Source organism: Pithys albifrons, chromosome 5 (assembly GCF_047495875.1).
Source record: "Pithys albifrons albifrons isolate INPA30051 chromosome 5, PitAlb_v1, whole genome shotgun sequence".
Lineage (NCBI taxonomy): Eukaryota > Metazoa > Chordata > Aves > Passeriformes > Thamnophilidae > Pithys > Pithys albifrons.
The window spans coordinates 28,370,684-28,382,466 of record NC_092462.1 but is presented as its reverse complement, the minus strand read 5'-3'; positions in this window follow the sequence as shown (position 1 = coordinate 28,382,466).

The window sequence follows — 11,783 nt, the reverse complement described above, 5'->3', positions numbered from 1 at the left end:
TCTGGGCTGACATCTGTTACTTGTAACTGGAGGGAATTTGTCTCCAGCTGTGGCAACACTGCAGAAGTCCTCACTTAGCATGTTGCAAAGCAATCAGCATAAATGGGTCATAAAACAAGGATCTCCCAAGGACATAACCTGCAAAACTGACATTGGCCACTAAGAGATAAGCTACAACATTAATTAAACCTGGATCACAGTACGAGACAACTGTTCTGGTCTTACCCAACTTGGATTTAGATAACTACATTACAAAGCTGTAGAAGAAAAGTGAAAGAACAAGCAAAAAGCATATCTTTACAGTATCTCTCATGGCGGATGACCTGATCAGAGCATCATAACCACTTCTAGTATTTTCATTTTTCTTTTGAACTACAAGTGAAATAGCAGATCTTGTTTTGGATCCCCACCAGAGTGGATTATACCCATCCTATTTGGTATGAGAAGAAAATAATACCACAGCCTGCTTTCTTACGGGAAAAAAGTCATCACACTTCCACTGTATTTACTCTCAATTGTTTGATGGCCCCACACCAAAAGATGGTATCTATGCCTGTACTGATGAAAGGCTGGAGATTGAACTCAGGTCTTCTAGACACAAGAGAACTCTCATGAAAGATGTGATCCATGACACAGCCAATACCACTGACCAAAAGCCGGTACATACAAACCACACGTTCTTGGCCTCACTGCACACAGCAGGTATTTTGAGAAGGCAGCAAAAATGCTGACTTTGGCTGTGTGAGCAGTGCTAGCCATCCAGACAGACAGACAGCAGGAGCTCAGACAGGCACGGAGGTATTGTTTAATGGCTAAAGTCTCTGAACCTATAAGACAGCAGAAAGCCCCTAGTCTGTTAATCCACTTACAGTGTTTTATCTTGGAAGAAAACCAAGTCCTACTCTCCCATGCAAGAGCAGAAGGCAAAGCCATTGAATTCCTTGCCAGCAGGTTCTCAAGAAGCCAGTGTCTGTGCACCCTGGGCCAGCTGGGACTGCCAAGCAGCCTGCCTGCTGTCTGCTGCCATCTGTAACAGGTCTCACCTGGCAAGCTGACCTCTAACTTCATTGCTAGAGTGGCAAGGTCTGCAGAAATTGAAAAGATTTCTCAACTTAAAAAGGCAAATTTTACTAGAAACTAAAATTAACTTTTTAAGCAGGAAAAACAAAGTGCTTATGCAAAAAAAAAAAAAAAATAAAAAAACCAAACCAAAACAGATCAGAAATAAAACAGATGTACAGGCAGATCCCTTCTAAGAGACCTTTCCCCTTTTACATTTTTTCAGGTTTGATTCTGGTTACTCTGGTGGGGTTTTGGATTGCAGCAAACCCTGAACAATCCCTTCAAGGAAGTTTCTCTTTCTATCACAAGGGGTGTGGTCACTTGCTCCCCAAATCTATAGCATCTCCTCATCAGTGGCAGGCTCCCAGGACTCGGGCATCCCTTTCACCACTTACCAATCAAGCAGAGATTATGTCCTAAGCATTAGGTTTCATGACCTTGTACTGTTCGGGGAAAGCCAAACTTCATGTTGCCAGGGTTGCCTTGATACTGCCCATATTTCTGTATGCAATCTAACTCCATCCATTTAAGAGTTTTTAATTCACTGACTGAATTAAACTACCTGGATGTGATGTGATGTGATCTGCTTGGTAACACAGGAACTGAAAACAGTACCTTTCACAAACAATCCCACAGTAAGGTGGCTTAGCCACAAAACACTGTCCATGTACTCTCCCACAGAAAAAGGGCAGCTGAGAACCGAGGGATCCACAAAATCTAGGAATGTCTGTTCCACAGAGGGACAGCTGTCATCCAGCCTTCCAAGATGACGTGACAACATGATCAGGAACCAAATCTGAAGGTTTCTGTATTCCTCAGTGTCACAGCTACCTTTTCAGACTTAAGCATAGAAGACAGTTACTGAAGTTGAACAAAATATCCTGTGGCCACATCTCAAAATTATGAGCATGACAAGCAGAATAAGTGGAATCGATTAAGTTGAAGTGAGTAGCTCAGATACTAAAATATTTTAATGTTTTTTCCATTTAGAACAGCTTCTAAAAAAGATCCATTTAAGTTTTGTTTTTAAGAAAAAATATAGAAGCATTGAAACTGAAGTAAACTAGCATTGCCAAAATTACCTTGAGAGAAAAAAACAAACAAAACCTAAATATTTTTGTTCCCAAAGCAAATTTAGTTTTGCTTCTCTTTGGATCGTCAAGTTCTTATCTACTGTATCGATGTTTGAAGCAACTACAATGCCCAAGGAAGCCATAATTAAGATAATTAACCTATCATATACACATAATTATTATTTCTACTTGAGTACTCAGAAGAATTACTAACATGTTGCTACATGTTACAAATTTTAAAAGAACTTTAAAAGCAGCAGTTAGTAGGTTATAAAATAAAACAGGAGGCAATTAAAACAGTTTACCTCATTTCAGGGACTACTGTTACAGAAGAGTATACTTGGTCTAGTTGGGACAGAGTTAATTTTCTTCATAGCACTCTATATGGTGCTGTGTTTTGGATTTGTGACCAAAACAGTCTTGATAACACACCAATATTTTAGCTATTGCTGATCAGGGTTCGCACAGCAACAAGAGCTCCTCTGTTTCCCATTCTACTTTTCTCCTCCTTGTCAGCAAGCAGGCTAAAAGGTAGGCAAAACATAGGGACAGGTAACAGGCAGGATAGCTGATCCAAACTGATTAAAGGGATATTCCTCACCCCATATGTAACAGAAATTGAAAGTGCTGACATTTTGGTCTGTGTTTTTGCATATGCCACCTGTGAAAAGATTTATCCTTTTCCTGCCAAGTTCTAGGGAACAAAAGGTGATAGAGTGACGGCTTCATCCTTGAAGACAGAGTTTGCATAAACTAAAGTCACTTGAGTCTCTCCTATTGGTTGGACAGCCTTTGGAGGAGAGCTGAGGGGGAGAGGAATGAGGAAGAGAGAGAGAGCAGCAGTGCCTGCGACCTCTTCCTGGGGGGGTGGTGGCCACACCTCCCTAGGCAGACGTTTCTAGCAGGCTCAATAAGGGTGAGAGGACTCACGCTCTGGTCGTTGGTGGTTTTCTCCCCAAAAAGACAGCAGGGATGCCTGCTGTCTGCCAATGCCTAGAGGATGTAGCCCCTGCCTTCGGGGGAGAATCCTGAGTTGGTAAGACAACCTTACATAAGTAACCCTGTGGTAAGTAAGGTGCTTACATGTTTGGGTTTGTTGCTTTAATCTCCATCCCTCTTTCTCTCTCCCTTCTCTTTGGGTTCCCGCTATTTGGTCGCTCCTGTTAATAAAGGTACTGTGTTTTCTGAACTCTCAGTGGTGCTTAGCCTCACTTTTCCAGCAACTGTAGAACCCACCCTGTTAAAACATATTATGTTTGGTAAAAAAACCCAAAACCTGGGGTTCGTATTTTCCGAAGTAATTCTTGCTTAGAGAGTGGCTGGGCATTCCATTGCTTGTGGAAGGTGGCAGGTTACTGCCTTTGCATCACCTGTACACACACACACACACACACACACACACTCCTTTGTTTAAATTGTCTTGATCTTGACCCAAGAGTTTTCTTTGCATTTGCTGTTCTGATTCTCTCCTTCATCCTGCCGGGTGGGCCTGAGCCATCAGCTGGTGATTAGTTGCCGGCCAGGGTCAGCTCCTCTAAGAATCACAAAATACAGTTACCTATGACAAACCAAGGAACTAGGAGTCATGCAGGTCAGATCAAAGAAAACTTAGGACAACTTAAGGTTCTGGAAAGAAAAACTACAGGTGAATTGAAAAATTATTGCAATAGCTAGGGATTTCAAGAGCAGAGATCAAAAACAATATGTAGTTTTATCAATACATCAGAAGCCAGCTGGCTGAACAGTATCTAAACTGCCTGAACAAGGATATAGCAGATAAAGTCAGTGCAGAAAGACTTCATATTTCTGCAGCTGCTTTCATTTTAGGAGATGTGGAATGGAAGATCCTCAGACTTATGTTAACTTTTTTCAGGAAAATGAAAAGTACTTCTTGGGGGGGGGGGGGGGGGGGGAACCCCAAAAACATGAAGAGCCAAACCTCAAAGTACAACAACCCCACACCCACACCCCAAAACGCTCATTTGGGTCCCACAGTCCATGCCTCAGGAGTCCAAGACCTCCAAAGTGTCCTAAAAATAAAACATTAAATCCCACATCAGAAACAAGCACACAAGTGGAGCTTGTGACCCAATGGTGCTGACAAACTCAAAACCACCCTGTAGATTAAATTAGATCTGTGTATTATGACTCATCTCAATAACTGCCCAGCAAGCTGTGCCTGAAAAAAACATCTCAGCACGGAAGCATTTCTACACCTGGGTCAGAGAAGGTGAGCTATACTCACTTGCCTTGCTTTGCAGCAGACTGTTGGTGCCTTGCAGAAAAAGCCAGGTGGCAGAGGAGGAGCAGAAAGGAGACCAAATAAATGACAGTTGCAATGAGCTGCAGAAGCAGATTAGTCCAATAACAGACAGTTAAAGAACCAAGGTTTTGAAAAAAAAAAAAGGAAAAGCTGTATTTCAGATGCATAAACACAGAGCTGTGTGAAGACATTTGGTGAGTAGATGCTGCCAGAAAACATCTGAAATATCAAGTTCTTATGTTTTTCGGCACTGAACCACCATTCCCTTCATCTCAAATCTATTCCATTTCATTACCTGCTCCCACAGTAACTCCTCTCTAGGAGAAAGCCTATGAACACACAGGAGTTGCCTAAGGCCCCTCCTGTTACCAGCAGACACACGTGCTGTCTCCCTGACAATCCCTGACTGTGTTTCATCAAGATTTATCAAGCCCCACAGGAAGCCTTGCCACACAACTGACACCTCAGCTTCCAGCAGCAGGAATCAGTCATTAAGAGTTAGCTCACATACCTTATCCAGCCAAAGCACTGTATTGCAAACACACAATGTACAAGGAGAGGAGGTTATCCTCATTGTATCCTGCTTTAAAATGGTGGGGGTCTTTTGGTGGGGTGGTGTGGGAGGCATATGCATAACTGGGAAAACTTAAAGTTCCAAAAGTGCAGAGGCCCTTCAGGACATAATTTAAAATATTAATAATTTGAATTTTTCTAGAGGGACACATGCACAGGCTGAGAAGTGCCATCTCAAATGAGAAATTTTTCTTGAGTCCAATTAATGGACAATTTCCTGAGAAGGATGAACAATTCTTTGAGCTTCAACGTTTTCAGTGCTATACTGAAATCTTCTATATGAGATGAAGACTTCAAACACATGCAATCCTGTCAATACTGATTCTGATCACTGATTCAGAGCCCAATCATTTCCTTCCACCGTTTCACCTCTTACCACTCATCTACTGTAGACAAGATACTTCCTGGTAATTTACTTTCATTTCTTTATACATTTATGGTGAGGCAAAGCACCAAAGTAAGAATCCTACTTCTAAAACCCAAAAGCAGTAGATTACCCACCCTTATGGTATCTGAGCTCTTAATAATTGCCCAACCTGTTCTCCCAAGCTTCAGTTACAGATACTCTAAAGCTTCTGTAAATAAACAGTCCTTCCACCAATGCCTGTGGTGGAAGAGGAATCAGAAAACCTAGCAATATCCTTCCAGCCCCAGCTTCTATTATAGCTCCAATGTTTATCTATGCAACCCTATAGTTTTGCTATCTGACTCATGATTCTAAGCATCCAAGGAGGGCAGATAACCATATAATAAACGTGAACTCATGTGGAAAAAAAATCCAAAACTTAAAATAATTAGAACACAGAATGAGCAAGTCTAAACTCCAATCCTATGAAACATGAATATTTCAGCAGCCCTAGAAACAGAAAAGCACTGTGGCTTAAAAATAGGGTGTGATACCAGATAACAGCAGTGATTCATCTGGAAGACAATGAGAGTACAAAAGCAAGAGACAAGTCAAAACCTGCACTGTAATGACAACACACAGAGTCACAGCTTTAACATCTCCTTTGGTACTGGAATGAGAGGTGAAGAACAGGGCAACCTGTTTCATGAGTACAAATCATAGGGAAAAATACAGCCATCACAGAAGCAAAAGCTATCACAAACACAAATGGCTATTACCAGCTTATCTACCAACAGTGATGCACACTGCAGCCATCTGCCATCAACCACAGTAAGCCACTCTTAAATCAGCACAGCTTTTGTAATTAGAACCAAGACATTTAGTCACAACCAGAAGTCTGACCATAAAGATGGCAGATGTACAGAGGGAACAATATTGCGAGCAAATGTATTTCCTGCCATAGTAACATGTATGTCTCAACTTGACCATTATCCACATGGTTATCTGTGCAGAATGAGACCGTAACTCCTGATGCAATTGCTAATGTCTATTTACACACTGCCCTTTTTTTAGAAGGAACATAACATTTGGTCCCATTCATGTTGGTTCAGGTTTCTGAGGTCAAGAAATGGAGATATATAGATATAGATGTGTGTATAAATATATATATATATATATATATAAAAACATCTACCCAAACCCAGATATGTACACCAAACAAACATTTCTACAGTTACGAGATGGATTGCATTTTTACTTAGCTACTTCCTGCCCTTCAATTCCTCTTAGATATTGCTTCTAATAGTCTACATCTCTGAGCAGCTGCTACTTTAAACCTTGTTTTCCAAGACAGACCATTAATGCAGACAGTGTCTCTCAACAAACTCAATAGGCTCTGAAATTTTAAGAACTTGAAGAGGTGTTGGGGAACAGAGTAGGAAAAGATACTACTGACCCTATTACTACCAGTAACTCTGCTAAAAATAGGATGGGTTTTCTTTTGATTAAGCTTACCAAAGAACTACTTATTAGTAGAAAACCCCCTACAAACTCACCAAAGGCAAATTTCCTTCTTTCTCTAAAGATAACTTCTTGGCCCTATTATCCCAATGTTTACATTCAGTCTTTAATCAGACCTTCAACCCAGAACAGTTCTCAGCAGAAGATGTTCAGAACTGTCAGCATGCTGAAGCCTCTCTGCACTTGGCTCTGACAGTGAGAGCTGGAAAAGGTGACCTTTACAGTCTGGTACTTAAACAGCATATGGTCCTGCCTGTCTTGCAATTCTTGTTTTATAGTCTGTAGTACTAGAAAGAAATACACCCCCCAACCCCACCCCCCCATTTCTTCCTCAGGACAGAATGGAGGAAAAATATTCTGGCACAAGAACAGGGAAGCCAGATGTGTGTTCCCTCCACGAGATGTTATTGAAAGCTCTGTCCATCGTATACAGCTTTAAACTGTGCTGCTGTCAATAGGTGTGAATATTAACTGTGTGCAGGGCTCTGGACACTATTTTTGTGACCAAAAGTATTCCTTGGTTTGCATCATGGTTCTATTCATCTATTTCAGGATAAGTTAAGGTAGGGCTATCTAGCTAATAATAGGGTCTATCATACTACCATGTAGACACCTAGTCTTGTCAAGCTTGTTCTTTAAACCCCTGTCTAATTGGGCTAGACAGTTTGTACCACACAGTAATTGTTCATACAGTTCCAGTGAGGTGACAGCTAAGAAGAGAGCTGTACTTTCAGCAACTATAAATCACAGCAGAGGGGAGTGAGTAGAGAGTACCAAATACATACCTCATCCTTTCAGTGAAGCAGAGCATGTAGGCTGAGCTCCAAGTATGGGGCTCACTGACAATCAAGAATAACTGAAAAACACTTCAGCAAGGACCATAAGGCTATGCTTAAATTCACGTGTCTGGTTAGGACTTCATGGCTACCATAAGGCTTAGGCAGGAGCTCTCATAGTCCTCTAAATGCCCTGCTGAACTCAGATCAAGCAAACACAAATCTCAAAAATAGATCTGAGAAACACATCTCAGGGATGACCTTAATTGTAACCTTACATGTTCTCTTGTTTCCCAGGAAAAGAGACACCACACAAGGAGCAAAAATTTACGACTTAAAATATCACTCTGAACAAATTCTGCCATCTCTACACAAGTTCTAGCTATTCCAAGCAGCACTTTCATGCCAGGGATGGACCTTGCATTTCCTTTCCTCTAGCCCCTTTTTCTGCAGCAAAGGACATAAAATAGTTCACATTGGTCTGGAATCAAAATGTGCACCAAACACAAGATGCTGCCACCTCCTGATTCAGTAGGAGACTGACCTAGAAACCCCACAAAACTGTATCAGGCTGCAGCATGGACTGAGCATATCTAAACACTACTCACTGCTGCCAAGTCCCCTTTTCTCTGTGTTCATCCTGCTTCTTGAAAAGCCATTTCAAATCACGCTCTGTAAAGTTACCCATGAAAGAAAAATGAAATTTTTATTTCAGATAAGCAAGTTAAATCATGTCAGTTACGACTATGAGAACAGCAGACAGCACAACTGAAAGCAAGGCTCAGGCAAGATAGAACAGAGTATCACCACATCCTGCAGCAGAAACACACTGACCACCATGGCTGTATCATCTAACCCTACTTTAGGGGATTTGAAAAGGCAAGCGATGGAAAAACAGCCTGATTTCTAAGGTGGAAGTGCTCAAAGAAGGGAAAATTGCAGTGATTATTATGAAATGCAGATTCTTCAGGTCTCTCTGCAAAACCAGAATCAATGGGACTATTCAACAAACTCAGCTTTGTCCTAACTTGCCTCTGTCACTAAAGTGAGAACTCAACTCTGCAAGGTCAGTCTATCTTGCAACATGCACTTCCAAAACATTTATCAGGTTTTCTTTAACTATTTACTCAGAAAAAAGCTCACGCTTTGTGAAACCCAGTGGAAAAAAATAGATATCACCCTTAACACTATCAGTGTGGGAATCATATCACCTAAGGGGAGAAGGGTAGGAGCAAGAAGCCAGAAGGGGGGAAAAACAGGCAACGAGCAGAAAAAAAATGAGAAAAAACAGCCAAACCCATACTTTTTAGGAGACAGAAAAAACTTCTTGGCTTCCAAGAACTTAAGTTTCTCTTCTCCACTCTCCCTCCTCCACTCCCCCCATCTTATTAACTTACTAATTAAAAATAATTTTTGAGTAATAATTATTGGGAGTTTCCTGTTTACACAGCAGTAATTCCATGAGCCAGTAAACTCCCTGGCCTGAAGTGCCTGGCCTTGACACACACTCGGTCCAGAATACAGCAGTTCCCTTGTAAACAGGAAGCTTCCTACTGCCAGTGCACTGAGGCACAGAAACAAGAACCACACCGAAGTTATACTTCTGCACTAGCACTTTGTGCAGCTTGCTTCAAATGCAAATCAGAAATTAAATCAAATACAAATAATACTACATGGATATCTATGCCAACGAGTGTTTGCCAGCACCCTTTGAAGCTTTTTGAAAAAATCACTTTTTTTCATTGTAAACATCTTCCATCGACTGACATAGTCAAAAAACTTTCAGGCACCACAGGGTGGCTTTTGAAAGGCTTTTAGGCATAAAGGAATCAGAGCAAGGCAGAGGAAATTTTTGTTATAACCTGGCACCTTAATATTTCAAGGTTGTAAGCAAATGGCAAGGGTTAGTGTTCATAGATTCTGAAAGGTATTGGACTTTACGGCAATCACACACATGGTAACACCAGCCAAATGTATAGGTGTATCAGTAGTGACTTAAAGACCAGGATGGAGTTACATGGATGGCTCCATGCTGACTTGTATTATAAAAGTCTGGTGCTTAAGAACAGCAGGAGCAGTAACAAGTCTGGAAGACAATTTCAAATCAGCAGACTTTGCATTTTATTCTTAGACACGCTAACCTACTTTACAAAAGTGATAGTCCCACCTCATCTTGGTTCTCCACATTTCCAAGTTCTACAGACTGCAACAGGCCTACAAAAAAAAACACATTCAAAATCACACCTCTTGAGCAACCAGCAACCATCCCCACTCAGTCCCTTGAGAAACAGCAGGATGACTGCACATAAAAGTGACCTCAAATCTCTCTCTAATGCAGAGTACGATTATTCTCAGCCACCCTAGTCATTTCTCAGCAGTGGCCCATCTCTAATACATAGTATTAAAAGATTGTCCATCAGCAGTCACTTGCATAAAAAATAAAGGACAATTGAGCTAACATTAAGACATTCTCAAAACCATTTTAAAGGGAGAACTTCCAAGTAGCTGTACTAACCTGGTTCTGAGAGGCATTGGGCTGACACCAAGGAAATTTTTCAACATTCCTTTAAAATAGGTTTGGGCAAAGCAATCAGCTGTAACTTTAAGTAACTGTACCTCTCAAATCTCTGGCATAGCAAGATCTAAAAGGAAACTCACTATCAAGCTTAGCACCATTTCTTCCCCCTCCTTTCCACTGGGACTTGCTATATTGTAATCCACGTGGGAAGCCACAGCTATCGGCTGCTTTGCTGCGCTAAGGAGTCTCTCTCACCCTATCATTCCTGAACAAAAGTCCATCAATAACAAAACATACGAATGGTTATGGCTGAAAGGGACCTCTGAAGATGATTGAGTCTATATAGAGCCACTACACCCTTGAGAAGAGCATCAGCAGCTATACTCACTTCAGACCACACACACACACACAATATACTACAGTAAAGGTGCTAATGCTACCAATATTTGAACTTCGTGCCATGTGAAAGGCGTGAAACTCACCACAAGGTCCACGACTGGCTTTAAAGCACAGCCTTTCCAAAACTGTCTTGTTGCACCTGCAGCTTCAAACCGACACAAAGAGCAGCTCTGTGGAAGGGCCCTTCCATTTAACTCGTGCTAACAGCACCATCTAGTGCATTACAGGCAAATAGACCTTTTTTTTCAAGAAATTAAGTGAAACTACTTGTGTCAAGTCCTGCATATTTGACAAAATAATATTCCAGGGAACAGGTAAAGGCTCATGGAATAAATGTTGAATCAGTTCAGTTACAGCAGTAAGCACCTTTAATCCAATCAAGAAGCCAAGACAAAATTGAAGAATAAGTACCTTTATTTCTTTCCATAAACTTCACAATCACATCATAATTTTCACCTCATCACATAAATTCATCTTTTATCATCTCTCTGCATAAATAGCTCACTTCTTAGGGACATGCTTTCATGCTCTGTTCAGACTTTGCTTGCACGGCTTTGAAGTGAGATAGTCAATACCAGCCAGTGCTAGAGTGCCTTTTGTATTCCAGCCTTCAGCACTCAAAAGCAAAATGCTTCCTTAACACATGCTGTGGGCCTGATCCCCTGGCTGACCTGTACATGCTAATAAACTACTGAAAGCCACTTAAGTGGCCAGGCTTCTTCATAAGCTGCCTGAAAGGGTAACTAAAATAAGGTGGTAAAGTTTCCACCTAGGTTATGGTAGGATGCCCTAACCCCAAAGTTATTTTAAAATAATTTGGATGGAAGATTTACACTTGTTTTGTATTTCAGAGAATCACAGAATGGTTTGGGTTGAAAGGGATCTTAAAGATCACTCAGTTCCAATGCCCCTCCTGTTGGCAGGAACATCTTCCACTAGAGCAGGTTGCTCAGAGCCCCATCCAACCTGGCCTTGAACACATCCAGGGATGCAGCATCCACAGCTTCTCTGAGCAACCTGTTCTGGTGCCTCGTCACCTTCAAAGTGAAGACTTTTTTCTTATTATCTAACGTAAACATACCCTCTTTTAGTTTGAACACATTCCCCCTTGTCCTATCTCTCCATGCTCCTGTGAGAAACCTCTCTTCATCCCTCTCGTTGGCTCCCTCCAGATACTGGAAGACCACAATTCAGTCAGCCTGAAGCCTTCTATTTTCCAGACTGAAAAAAAATCTCAGTTCTCAACATGTTT